The 15066-nt window shown below is 41.6% G+C and overlaps 1 protein-coding gene across 1 annotated transcript in view; it reads right to left on the reverse strand.

Annotated features, from left to right (window-relative positions):
* Positions 1–15066, reverse strand: part of ptprdb (protein tyrosine phosphatase receptor type Db) — a 154556-nt gene that overhangs the window by 93159 nt on the left and 46331 nt on the right.

The raw sequence follows: 15066 nt of genomic DNA on the forward strand, positions 1-15066 counted from the left end.
ATGCATGCAGACCCTTCTGGATCAGGTCTGTTTTCTGTCCCCATGCAGTCAGAACTCAACATGGAGAAATAGTGTTCAGTTTCTATGCTTCACATTTGGGAAGCGAGCTCCCAGAGAACTGAAGTTCCGCTGCAACTCTTAGTTCTTTTAAATCAATGCTGAAAACGTTTCCTGTTTGCCGCTGCCTTTAATCAAATCAAATACTTACTGATTTCTTGTACACGGCCCTGTTGTCTTCACTCGTCTATTTGATATTTTATTTATTTATTTTCTATTCTTTAAGTAACTCTTTTAATTTATTTCTTATTTTAATGCTTCTTTTTTGTATTATCTAATGTTGCAAAATTTTACAATCTGTCATGATGCCTTTTATATTCTATGTAAAGCACTTTGAATTGCCTTGTTGGAGAAATGTGCTATATTAAACTTCCCTTGCCTTAATAACTGTTAGCTCTGTAGCTTTGAGCAATGACACAAATCATGTAATATATTTTGAAAATGATTTCTTGTTCAAGCACTTATCTGTACTTCAAAAAAAGCTTAGAAAAGAAAAAGCTCTTAATTCTCATTTTTATATTGTTAATATTGGTAGTAAGTGATTAGGAGAGGGGCAGATGTCAGCTGGGGCTAATACGGCTAATACCCCCCCGGCCCCAAACCTGGTTCTGCCAAAATTAATTTTAATTGAGAAAAAAATTAATCTATTTTAATGTCTGCAAATTTATGTGTGTAAAGTGTGAGTTTTTATTTTATCTTTTTATTGTCAATGAGATATTTTAATGAAAATTCGAACTAACTACTGGATAAAATCTGTCTATGAAGCTGTAGGATGTTTGGAGGTGGAGATTAGTCATGGGGACTTATCACAGGCACAAATGATGCGTGGACACAAATGGAGTCGATCTAATCTTGAATGAGGAGCCGCTCCTTGATAAACTTGGATATTGCCCCAGCATTTCATAGAGTTATGACATTTTAACCAGTGGTTTAAAATTTGGTCTGTATAGCAACACAGGAGGGGATTTCTAAAGCGATCACAGAATAAGAAAATCACTATAATTCAGCAGAATGGATGTGAGAATGGCTTCCCACTAAAACCAGCTTTTACAGCACCGACAGGGGTTTGATGACCGTGAAATAAAGTCCAAAATCCACCCACATGGGACAATTTCAAAGGGCTTAGGCACCAACGCGAGTGATTTTACTTCTACGGCAAATTGAGTGTAATTCTACTGCATGGATTTTGTTGAAACTTGATCCAATAAAAGCGTCCAATAAAGGTTTGGACGACCCCCGCCGCTTTTTCCCTGTCACCCTGCTTCTGTCTGCCTTTCAGGTATATACGAGCTGGGCTGTGACAAGGTAGATGTGTCAAATGAAGCTGGCAAGACACTGTCTTACATGTGAAAAATGTGTTGCCTGCTTGATATGACGTGTGCCCATTGCACAATGGAAGGTTAACAACTTTTTATTAGTTCTATCATTGTTTTGACAAAAAAGTCTCCAAAAGAGGTCGAAAAGGGAGGATGGACTTAAACAGGAGTTTTCAGTCTTTGAGCACATGCTTACACACAGACACACACAGACACACACAGACACACACATACACACACACACTTATTTGGGGCGTGCTGACCTAGAACACAATCAGTGGTGCAGCAGATTCTCATCAGCGCAAAGTAAATGAGATGAGATGGAGGAACATAAACGTGCGTTTGTTGCAGAAACTCCTCAGCTCAGTGGCTGCAAGGAAACACAACCTCAGGCGGGGGACACACACGCACACACAGACACACACACCAGGGACAGAGAATAGAGTTGTGCCCGCTTTCATCGGCACACACTGACACTCAAAGCAGAATAACTCAGCACAGCAGAGACAAGGGGCTTGCTATTGAGATAACTTGACTTGAATCTAGAGCTGTATTTGATTAGCCTCATGACATACAGCACCACACTGGGCACACATTTGCACATTGCACATGCACTCAACTGCAAGCATGCTCTGTCAACCTAGAGGATGTATGACTCTTAATAAAAACGTCCTGCGTTGCAAATTGTGCTGCATATGTTTTGTTGCTTCACACCCCGGTGCCCCCTCAATGTCAAAATGTATCTACATTACTATCTGTCAGCTCTGGATTAAATATTCAAGTGATCCTCTGATAAGGATGTATGGTTATTTGGGTTCAATATTCATTTTGTGTGTGTGTGTGTGTGTGTGTGTGTGTGTGTGTGTGTGTGTGTGTGTCTGTGCATGGATGGATGCTCCCTGTATGTGAAAACATGAGACTCTCCACAGACATGTTCACCCAGGTTCACACGCTCCCTGCAGGCATACAGTCAACCAACTCATTTATCAGTTTTCAATGTTTTTTAAGTCATGCATGAACGCTGCCTTACCCGCGCCTCTCTCTTTGTCTGCAGTAGCTACACCAGCTCAACAAAAAGTTCTCTCAAAGCCTGTGACTCGAGCAATAAGTCACAGATTTCTTTTTTTTTTTTTAAATGTGCACACATTTTCAACCAGATTACACAAACTGCAAATTTTATTTTTCCTCGCTTGGATAAAAAAAGTGTCAGAGCGTCTTCTATATAAACGATATAGTTTACAGAGAACGATGCTGATAAGAAATGAATCCTGCAAAACTCACTTTCATCTCGACTGCTACCCTTCCTCCGCACGATGTTGCACAAACACACAGTCACTTGTCCTTCTCCTGCCTCCTCTGTCACTGGCTCTTAATCCTGTTTCATTAATCACCTAAACATGTCCTCCATCACCTCCCCTCTGCTGCACAGTTGCACCATACGCCACACTCAGAGGAGCGGGGAGGGGAACGCTTGAAATTGAGTAATTTGGGAAAGGGATGAGGTGAAAACAAAAAAACTATAATATATTACCTAAAAACTATTTTAAGTTGAGAACAACAGAAACGGGAAGAGACACGATATAAATTTAGATATACAATATGTAACTTTGGCCACAAGGGGACTATCAATCCAAACAATAGCGTGGGATCACAGGGAGTTGTTTTAACCACGATTGGCGATGAAGATCTACTTGACACAGCTCATGTTCTTCAATGAGTTCATGTATTAAAGTCGTATTTATGTACGCAGCAAATGGCAATTAATGATCATGATCCATTATGAGTGACAGCTAACTGGCTAACTGGCTAGCAGTGGGCTTTTCCTTTGCCATATGACGTTCACCTCTGAGGTTACTGCAGAGACGGGCAAAGTCACGGGTAAAGCAGATATGATGCAATTAAAAGGCGACCAAAAATTAACTGTCCCTTTTCCTTAAATAAACTGGGGATTTCTCTGGGTTTGGACATTGTTGGAAACGTTTGGAATGCAAATATCTTGAGGGTCAACGATTTAACTTGACGTGGCCTGCATATGCTAGTGAAAGAAAAAGCATCTTTTTCAGTTTTCTCATTTTAATGGGTCTAAAAGTTTCGGGTATCACGGGTCAACTTTGGCCTGATGGTCACGATAGAGGAACTGGTGAACTTTTCCCAGGAACAGTTACAGCTTGTTTACACACTGGGCACAACAATGGACTAATGGGGGGGGAAATAGTTTCCACTGTACTGTACATCTTGGACTGACCATTACCACTGTGACAGTGGACCTCTCCTATACAGCACCAAGCGTGACTCATCGTTACAGGAAAAACCAGAGTGCAGCCAATAACATTAATGATGGCTCCATTAAACTTCGGTGGATACCAGCAGGGCCATGACAGGGAGTCAGCATGCTCAGTGCTCGAGCCTTGAAGTGGAACAGCAGGAAAACCATCATTAGTTTTATTACTTTTACACCTTTGACACCTCTGACAGCTTAGACAAGACATTTCAAGTCCAACCACTGCTGTGAGTGAGGAGCATTTCTTAACAAACGTGTCAGTCAGCTGCTACACACAGAAAGACCTAGTCTACAAAAGCATGAAAGTAATATTTGATAAAGCTATTGGTCAATTGACAGAATATTGATAAGCATTAATAATCATCAATAATCATTAAATGATATCACCAGTTCTAGCCTCAAAATGTGATCATATTCAATATATTATGAATATTATAAATGTGAGCAGTGTCAAATATATGACACAAATACATTAGAGCTGAAAACATTACTTGATAAATAGATGTGTTCATTGACAGACTATTAAAATTAAAAACATTAATAAACATTTTGTTAAATAACACATTCATTTTTTTCAAGCAACAAGGTTCAACTAAACCAACAGTTCTACATTCAAATATATATGATATATGATATGATATTATATTAGGAACATAATAAATGAGAGTGAGGAGTATTTCTTTAAAAACTTGTCGGCCCGGCTGCCATAAACAGAACGACTGCAGAGTCTCCAAAAAACAGAGCTGAAAAATAAACATGTATTGAAAATACAATTATTTGCAGATTTTCAACACACCCTTCCCTGACATGATAGAGAATAAATTCCCCTGTGTGTAGAGCGTAGTGGGCTACAATATAGATGAGTAATTGGGTGGCTGTGGACGTAGGAAGTAGTGCGGGTCCTCCACTAGCCAGAACGTCGGTGGTTTGATCCCAGTCTTCCCCACTTTGCGTGCCAAAGTGTCTGTATCCCTAATTTCCCCTGACGGCTGTGCCTGCAGTCTGAGTGATGTGTGATAGAGAGAGTGCTGCACATAGATGCACTGTATGAATGTGTGTGTTACCGGGTTACGGACCATTTACCTTAATATGATAATGTGTAAGAGAAAAATTTGAAAACACAGCGACTCAGAAAACGGGTTCTAGTTTCATCACCTTGAAAATCTCATGACTGATGAGCAGCGTGCAGAGCAGCAGCCTATTAAAAGCCATGACATTTCAATAATTGCCTCTGATCTCAGCATCATAGAGAGCCACAGTTCCACCGACAAGACACAGACACACACACACACACACATGCCTTAATAATTGATGATGAACACCCCACTCATACACTTGACCCCCCCACCCCACCCCACCCGCTTCTCCAACAGACTCTTGACCCTAACCCCCATGCACCTAAATGTCCACAATAAACAACACTTCTTAAAGCTTCAAAGATTGATGACTTTATAATAGACACACTTCCTTCCTCTTATATGGAACAGCGCTGTGTAAATGTGACTCTGCACGCCTCCGTCTACACACACACCCTGTCATTATCTCTTCATTCCTTCAGGCACCGACTCTCCAGTGATTTTTTTTTTTTTTAACCCAGAGATGTGAGGCTGCTCACCATTAGTGGCTTGGCTGGTATTAGAGATGGCAGCTTCCCTATAGTTGCACCTGGGCAATTACAACGATAATTTCATAAAGAGAGAGCAAATGCAGCTAACAATGAGAGCGCAAGCAGGGATGTAAGGGGAAAGGCTGCTGGCTGGCTGATTATAACTACATGCACATGAAAGCTACAGCCTTATCTGTAATCACAAGGATATACATGGATAACAGCAATTTAATGGTTTAAATTAACTCTACGTGTAACCTTTCCTTCCTTCTTTTCTATTCAGGCGATAAAGAGCACTGATTGAGTCTCTCTGACTCCTCTTGTTAACATGTGGATTTGGCTGCGACAATGAAAAGCCTCCTAAAAAGGAAATTCTGAGCAATCAGTAATTGATCAATTTACTGGACTTGGAGCAGAAATGTGTTTTTAATCTTTATATAACTGTGAAAAAATCGACATCGCCGGCATTGACTTTCATAAACACAATACACATGAGCTCGGCCCAGGCTGAATTATATGTTATAGGCTTAGAATGCTAAGCAGCATTGCAAAGAAACGGGGGAACATGCAGTCTTGTTCGCTTTAATCATGCACAGGAGACAGATCCGTTGTGTGCCACAAAAGGCAGGAAGGTACGATTCTGCAGAGTGTGCGTGTGTGTGCGTGTGTGTGTGTGTGTGTGTGTGTGTGTGTGTGTGTGTGTGTGTGCATCCGTGTTTGTTGTTTGTGTGTATGTGCAGAGTCAGAAATCAGGGAGTGACAGTTAAAATAGCAACACGATGGGGAACAGTCTCGTATTCCTAAAGCAGCTTTTATTGAGCACTAAGGCGGGGTACAATGATGAACATCCACGCTGCTCTTTTCACATCGGGGAAATTGCATTTGGGAATATAGAGCAAGCTGGTGTGGTGAAGTACACAACCCCTCCTCCACACGTGCATTTCTATTTTTTACCGTACTGTGCATTAGCATCATATTTACAAAAAAGTCAAAGCTGCGCGCACACATCACACACGCACATAGGATCTCATTCAGTCTGTGTACATGGATTGGATGAGCTCCCTACTATTGAAAGAGCGGAAATGAGAACCGGCACAAACAGGAAGGGAGAGGGAGAAGAGAGGGGTAAAAACACAGAGGAGAAGAGGAAGTGAGATGGAATATAGCAGCGAGGAATGAATGAGCAAAAAAAGCAGACACCTTTCACTTGCTCCATGCTTGTATTACTGAGGCTGACAACGTTGGCGACGATTCATCAAAGTGTGACCAAAAGGCACATCACGATTATTTTCGTAAAAGGGAAAAAAATCCTTTTTCTGATGAGTTCGGAGCAGATGGAGTCAACAGGTTCTACGCAAATGGCGAGTAGACAGATCATTAAGCAGTGGCTGCTGACTCCATCAAAATGAGTGACAAGCTAAGCAGCTAACGCATTAGTGAAGCATGGTGTGGCTGCACTGTGCAGGGCTGCGGCCGCTCCAGACGGGTGCATTAACGTAAAATGAGAAGCACTGGGAGGCTATTTGGACAAAATACTGGCATTCTTTTGAGGTTATGCAGTGAATCCAGAAATTATGCAGACCCTTTTATATTTTGTTATGTTGTAGCACAATGTGTAAATTGTTTAATCATCAGTCTACACTTAAGCAAAAAACGAATTTGGGATTGTTTTTCCCCAATTGCAAAAGTGTATTCCGAGACTTTACTCTGTACTTTGCAATTGCGGCTTCAAGCATCGAGCTTTGCACACGTGAATTTGGGGATATTGTGGCAGACTTCTCAAAATGAACATCATGAGGTATTGAAGAAGATATGAAAATCCTGTTTGTCAAGTGAGAAGTTCTGAAGAAGAAGAATTTTCTTATAGACTTCTAAAGAAACCGACTTCCTTTTGCAGCCAGTTGAGTCGCCCTCTGCTGGTAATTTGAGAGAATACAGTTTTGAGGCACTTCCACATTGGCTACACTTTCTGGACCTGGAGTCTTGATACACTTGTGTATACAGTCTATAAATGCATTGTCTTGGCTGTGAGCTTACGGTAATTGTCCAGTTAGGAGGTGAAACTTTAGCCCAGTCTAAGGTCCTGAACACTCTGGGCCAGGCTTTCATTATGACTATCTGAACACTGATCCATTCAACTATCCCTCAATCTTGACTAGTCTCCCCACCACCCTGCTTCACCTTTGGGATGGTAATTGGCAGTTGATGAGCATTTTCTCAGACATGAGAGTTGGAACTAAATAGTTCAACCTTGGTTTCATCAGACCAGAGAATCAAATTTCTCAGAGTCTTGGAGAGCTTAACGTGTTTTCATACGTCTTCTACCGAGGAGAAGCTTCATTCTGGCCACAAAGTCAATATGAAGCCCAGTGGGAGAGGAGTGCTGCAGTGATTGCTGTCCTCTTGATGGTCTCTCCCATCTCCACACAGGCTCTTTGGAGATCAGCCAGAACCGCCACTGGATTCTTGGTTTGTCTCTTACTGAGGCCCTTCTCCCCCCTAATTGTTCAGTTTAGCCAGGCAGCCAGTTATTGAAAAAGTCGTGGTCATTCCAAATTTCTTCCATTTAAGAAATAATGGAGTCCACTTTAGTCTTGGGAATCTTCAGTGCAGCAGAAAGGTTTTTGTAGCCTCGATCAAATCTTGTCCGTGGGTTCTGCAGACTTTTTTCCCGACCTCGTATAGTTTTTCCTCTTTTATGCATTGTCAGCTGTGAGACATTATACCATCAGCTGTGTGGCCTTCCACATTAAATCCAATATATTTTACCACATATGACATTTCATTTGTATTCCTTTTCAAGAAATGTTATGCGTCATCATTATAGGTTATTGAATGCACATTGATGAGGAAATGATTTGGCATAATTTATAATCCTTTATGAATGTGCTGTGTATGTCAGTGTGCAGAGATGCATACATTATAATTCAGTACAATTTTGGAGAGGATTGGATATTCATATTCTATGAACACACACACACACACACACACACACACACACACACACACACACACACACACACACACACACACACACACACACACACTGAAATGTCTACAATGCAGGTAAATAGCTTATTTACGTTTACATAAATGCAGCAATGACAGGGATATCAAATTCATAAAGCTGTCAGTTACATACAGTACGCGTTCAACTAGCAATTACTTCTATACACGGAGCAACAAAGGCAGACAGCAAAATCAGTGCTTCACACACTCACGCGAACACACACACAGGTCACGGAGAAGTGGCTGTCACTGTGATTGGTTCCTGCTGCCGAGCGCGAACCCACGATTATCTGTCATTATACACCACAGCAGCTCTTGCGGGCTGGATGCCTCTGCATGTGTCTGTGTGTGCATGTGTCTGTGTGTGCATGTGTATATGCGTGTGTGTGTGTGTGTGTGTGTGTCATAGTGGGAGAGATTGGCAAATTGCTGGTTATGTTAGCGTACTGAAAGAAGAGAGGAGAAATGTAGAGAAGGAGGAGGAAGGGGAGGAGGGGGGAGAGTTTGAGGAGGCCAGACAGAAATATGCAAAGTGGATATACAAGGAAGCGGAGGAGAGATTGATGATTATATTTGACAGTTGTAGAGAAGATGGGATCACGGGGAGCCGCAGACCTCCAGCGAGCTCCGTGCCGCTGACATATGTCTGGTGACCAAAAACATGGCTGATGCAGCAGGCCCGAAGCGTAGATGGCCACAGATTGAGGCGCTCAGTCGGAGTATGACTGGCGCTCCATCATGTAAGACCAGTGTGCGATCGCGCCGTGGCCGGTGTGCGGACAGATTTTGAAACGTTATATGACAGCTGTATCGCATATCGCTTTGCATTTCAGCTACGAGAACACACAGTGCGCGGCCTCTAACTGCTCTGATTCACAGCAGCGCACCGCTTTCAACAACTGGCAAATTTGTTCAAATTAACAAGGCGTGCGGTGGAGAGGTGAATGGTTCCCTTTCGTTTTCACCGCACACAGCTTTATGATATGGGTCAGGGTTAGTTAAACTCCCTGAGCCATTATGGAGGCTAATCGCACCACAGCGAAGGCAGGGAGCTAATATGACAATTAGGTGGAACGTTTTAAAAAAAAAACATTTTTCAGTTTAAAATATAGAATTGATTTGTTTTTGCCAAATTCATAGGCAGTGATTGGAAATCTTTCAATACCACTGCTCATATTCTTCTTACTGCTTTTTGACACCGAGGAAAAGCACAAACTGAGGTCAGTCACCTTTTGTGCAAACTTTTTAAGTCGATGTGGTGTTAAAATCACATTACAAATAGACATCGGTTAAAAAAAAGTTTGGAGAAACAACACAAAACTGCAGGCCTCATAACAAATGCTTTAATTTGCATTAGTTTCTTCCAAAGAGATGAAACCTGTCCACAGTACTGTGAATATTCAGGATACTAAAACACTTTAAACCTTTACATTTTCAAAGCTATAATAATCAGATGCTCACTACCATTATTTCAAGGTGGGGGTAGTAAGGGGGAGGGCTGAGGCTAAGCTGGAGTTCAGTAGGAAGACCATCTTCTTGCACGTGCCTCCTAAGTCACGTGCACACTTCCCTAGTTCTCTAGGCTCCACTAGCTCATTCTCTTTTCAACCAATCACAAACTAACACTAAATTGTCAAAGTTTAAAATGTTCTCGCTCCATCCTGTCATTCCGCTGTCCTGCAATCACTGAGTGACCTGCCTCTACCCCTGCACAGCCTCAACTCCGGATACCCAGTCATCTCCTGCCGCCCCATCTTTGTGCTCCTCATCATCACCAGTGTCAGGTTCCTTCATATCCAAAGCACCTAATTCATAGGACTGCTTTCATGGCGTTCTACTTCCTGCTGGGCTCTAAAGTCTATTCCTCTGTTCACAATAAATGTCATTCTTGTTTCTCTCCTGATCGAAATGATCTTAGAAACCTGAACACCTCAGCACATAAAACTGAGAAAATGTGTGACATGTTAACTTTCATTTTGGGTGTACCTTTAATAAATAAGGGGTGACCGTATGCCATTTCTGCTTTATCCTCTTCATCTCTCGTGGGACATGGCACCTCCCTGAGCACCCCACATTGTTCCCTCTTGTTGGCAAGAAGTTGAGCCACACTGCTAGGTAATCTCATCAAGTCCTTCGGTCAGAATAAAAGGTCCTTCAGAGTCTTCCTTTGGACGGGAGTCAGTCTCAGTGGAAGCTTTACGTGATCTGCCTCCAGTTAATACAGGTCCTCAGCCATCGCAGTCATTTCTGTCCTTTTTTAAGTGACAGTGCCCGTGCTGTTGCTGCTGTTATAAAGATAGACTTTTCTTTCAGGCCATGCCGGTGGCACGGCTCTGGGGATGGCAATACCAGACTATTTTGGTCACGACTGCAATATCTGAATAACTATTGGATGGATTGCCATGAAATAATATCGAGGATAAATCCTACTGACTTTAGTGATCCCCTAGCTTCTCCACTAATGCAATGGGGTTGACATTTAGGTTTTGAGTGAAATGACTTACAAATATTGGACAAATTACTATTACTAACTGGTTCTCACATCCAGGTGCCCATAGGGATGAACTGAAACCACTCTGCTGATCAAAAATATGTCATAATGCAAAGCCTTTAGGAGGAGAAAAGAAGAGGAAGAAAAGTAAAATAAAACTAGTGTTTTTCCTTATGTTATGATTAAAATGTAGAAATAGTAGCTAAGATTAATGCTGGATAATGATGCCATGATAGCTGACTGCAGCCCTGTTATGTGGGCCCCAAGGGGCCCCTTTAAGGACAAGAGGTACAGATAATGGATGAATGGATGGATGGAATTTTAATGGCAAGCCAGACTTAGAATGCAAATATGCAAAAGTACAAATACTGTAATGAAAAAATAAAGTCCTGCATGGAAATAATCTTGACTTAAAGTATTAGCAGCAAAATATAGACAAAGTATTAAACTAAAAGTAATGATTTGGTCCCTTGGACTATATTATTATATCATTATATGATTAATAGTGAAGCAGTAGTGTGTAAGCAGCATTTTATTGTAAGAGCACCAAATCCTAGCCTCACCCAGGGCACCAAAAGGTCTAGAGGCGGCCCTACATGGACCTAAATCATCATAGCATCCTCCTCAATAAATCCATCTTACTGTACATTCTTAACACATATCCTGTGTGTGTGTTTATGAAGTATGACACTGATCTGTCTCTGCCTGTTTTACAGCTATGCTTCCATAATCCCCCATCCTAATCCACTGCCTATGTGTGTATCTGTGTGTGTGTATCTGCGAGTGTGTGTTTGTGTGCGTTGTCTCTTTATGTCTGTATGAGGCCTGTTATTTAAGCTTTTGGCTTTCAGAGGGCCTCTCTTTCCCACGCCTTCCACACTATATGTAATACCATAGATAGCCCTCCAGTCATCCACTCCTCTCCATCGAACCACTCAACAGAATGGCCTGGACAGAATCACTCGGCACTCCACAGTCGATATCTCCATTACCATTACAGTCAACAGAGTAAACACAGTGAAAATTGAATGGGTATGGGTAATATTACTTTAAATGAACTGATGAAATGGGTGCAGTGATGATGGGAGAGAGTTCAGAGAGTGGTTGAACATGTCGGAGCAACTGAAGGATAGAAGAGCAATGCAACAAATCAAAGTTGGTCTCCTCGCAGTCTTCATTTCTCTCATTGTCACATCCTTATTAAAGGGGGGGGAGGTTTTTCTATCGATCATACAAGGGATATCTGACGAGTACAGAATTAACACATTGTGTATGATTTTTTTCTCTCTTTAAATGAATAAATGTTTGTTGTTTTACCTCCACCGAGGAGGTTCTGTTTTCATTGCTGTTTATAGCAGGATGACTCAAAAACTAGAGAAACGATTTCCATGAAATTGTGTGGAGGGGTGCATCAGGCCACGAGGAAGAACCCATTCAGTTTTGGAGAAGATAAAAGGTGGATCCAGGATTTTTCTTTTCCATTTCTTTAACAAGGCGAGTTATGCTGTCACCCTTTGCAGAGGAATGTGCTCTCCGAGTGCCCTACTAGTTATATACTGTATCTTATTTTAATTTAGCTCATTCTCCTGACACTGTTTACATTATATGAGCAATAGTTCCCATCATAAAGGTGGGGACCCTCACAAAGGGAAACATTAGATTATAGACTTTTTTCTAAAGGCTGCTTTTTCATATTAATTACTTTCATGCCTTCAGGTCTAGAAAATATACAGAAAAAACTCAGTCCAGCTCCACAGATAACAGTGGGTACACATATGCAAACCATGATAACGTTTTACACATTTTAAGAGGTGGATGCCATGATACTGGGGCATCATGGGTGTGGTTGCTAATGTCTTCACAGCAGAAAACGTGAAACGCTGCATTTCATCCTGGTGTTAAGTTACTCTTTAGGAGGCATTTTTTTGACTTTTATTAGAGTTTAGACAATAACAGATATTGAGGGAAAGGAGACATGTAGAAGAAAGAGAGACAAGAAGGATCATATAAAAATGACCAGCTCTCCTCAGAGTGCCTGATAGTGAATAAAGAGAATAGTAAGAGGTTGATGAGAGGGACCCTCAGCAATGATAATCCCATTAGCACTGTACTCCATGTTAAGTCTCCACTAATGACTGATGTGTGTGTATGCGTGCGTGTGTGTCACATGTGTGATCATACGCAGTGTGTGTGTGTGTGTGTGTGTGTGTGTGTGTGTGTGTGTGTGTGTGTGTGTGTGTGTGTGTGTGTGTGTGTGTGTCTGAGTCTTTTTCGGACCATCCTAATTATCAGATGTGACTCACGTGAGGGTAATTACAGCATCTGAGACGGAGGGAACAAGGCTACGAGTGACCCAGAAATCCACAAGCTAATGAAGCGATAAGACACACACACACACACACTCTCATTCTTTTTCTCATTCTCACCTCACACAGAGAAAGTCGGGGACACAGCGGTGGAGAGAAAGAGACGGATAAAAAGACAGAGAGGGGGAACAATGTTTCCTTCAGACTACATTAAAGGGCCGGGAGATTTGGGGGGAGCTGTCAAAAGATGCCCCGTCAAGCGGCTTCTAGCTCAGCCCTTGTCCTAGAACCAACTAATCTGGCTGCTCTCTGTTGTCTGTCATATCTGGCCACGGCTCCACAGCACTGTGGTCCTCTTCCACAGGCGCGGATTAAGCTTGGCTACCCGAGACTAAATTCTCTATTGAAGAATCATCTAGGTGTAATCCCTGTGTGAAGCCAGCCCTGCATGATACAGCATATTGTATCCGTCACAATGGTTATTATACACAGGAGGCTGCACTTTCTCTGGAGATACAGCGTGACAAGGAGCTGCTGTGTATCGGTTTATAGGAGCCTCAGGTTTGCTTTAAACTGTCACGTAAAATGAGATCAGTTCACTTAACGTGGCCTCCCGGGAACACATCAACTAATTCTGACAGGTTGTTTCATAACTATAAAAATATTCAAATGTTAATACACTCACGTATATCTTTAATAATCTTATATTTTTTCATATTTGCCATAACATTTAACATTTATCTCATTAAATACTCATTAAATGAGAAATAGATGCTATTTCACAGCAGCCATTTAATAATGATAAATGTACTTTTTTTCATCCTGCTTATCCAAAAACACTTATCATCTAATTAGAATTTAAAAATAGTAAATTGCTAAAATTATTGCAACATTATCTCTGAAAGAATATTCCAATAGAGAGTAGAAGGGAATTTAACTCCGCCAGGGCTCAATAGTCCCCTTAAATTCAATCAAGCTGCACCAAACTCACGAATATCAGTTCTCTTAATGTGCAGGTTTTTCTTTCCATTGAGATTAATGAATTATAAACGGTGAAAATGTTGAAAAACTCCACATCTCAATGATGCCCTCTGATCTGGATCTGCACCAAATTCTGATGACCCATCCAAGTTTCGTGGTAATCCATTCATTTTTTCTTTTCATGCTTAATCTTGCTTACAAAGCCATGATCTTATTTATGAATGGAATGTCTATGGGTTGTGCACCAGCTGCTGTGCACAAAAATATAGTGTCTACAGAAAAGAAAACCGTCTTATAACTAGATGTTGATAACACACAGAAGTGGAACAGAACACCATTTTCTCTACCATCTGTTCCAGACATAAAAGACATTTAGAAATGCATGGATCAAAGATGCTGCATCATCATCCTCAATACTAACTTAATAAATAGATCAGACAATGGCATCCATCCATCCTTCCATCCATTAATCCATCCATCCATCCCTTAGAGGGTTGCTCAGGTGCTGTAGCCAATCCCAGTTGACATCGGACAAAAGGTGGAGTACACACTTTACCGTTTTGTAAGTCAGTATAGAGGGGAACTGAAAAGTCAAACTCAACAAACAACCCAATGAAGGTTTCAGCCAAAGCAGCATTGGGGGGGCTTGTGACCCCTCAAAACGAGGCTGCAAGACGAGTCATGACGTGTTTGCACTTCAACCAAGTTTTCAACAATTTTCATCAGGTTTTACAGGCCTGAGGATGTCAAACTGTCCCTAGCAGAAAACAGTTTTTTTCTTATCCTCTTAATAATCTCAGGACCCCCAAGATCCATTTTGCAACCTCTTGTGGTGTCTTGACCCTCAGGCTGATAACTACTTCCTCAGAAAACACATATCAGCAACCTGAAGTTGCTTTGTATCTCAAACCACTCTGCTCTCACCCTTTCCCTGTGCTCGCAGAGCCAGAGGGCATCTCTCCTGCTTGTACTGGTTTGCACAACACCTCCACTGACGCCGCAATTTGAGTGATGAGCGA

The sequence above is a fragment of the Hippoglossus hippoglossus genome, chromosome 1 (assembly GCF_009819705.1).
Source record: "Hippoglossus hippoglossus isolate fHipHip1 chromosome 1, fHipHip1.pri, whole genome shotgun sequence".
Taxonomy (NCBI): domain Eukaryota; kingdom Metazoa; phylum Chordata; class Actinopteri; order Pleuronectiformes; family Pleuronectidae; genus Hippoglossus; species Hippoglossus hippoglossus.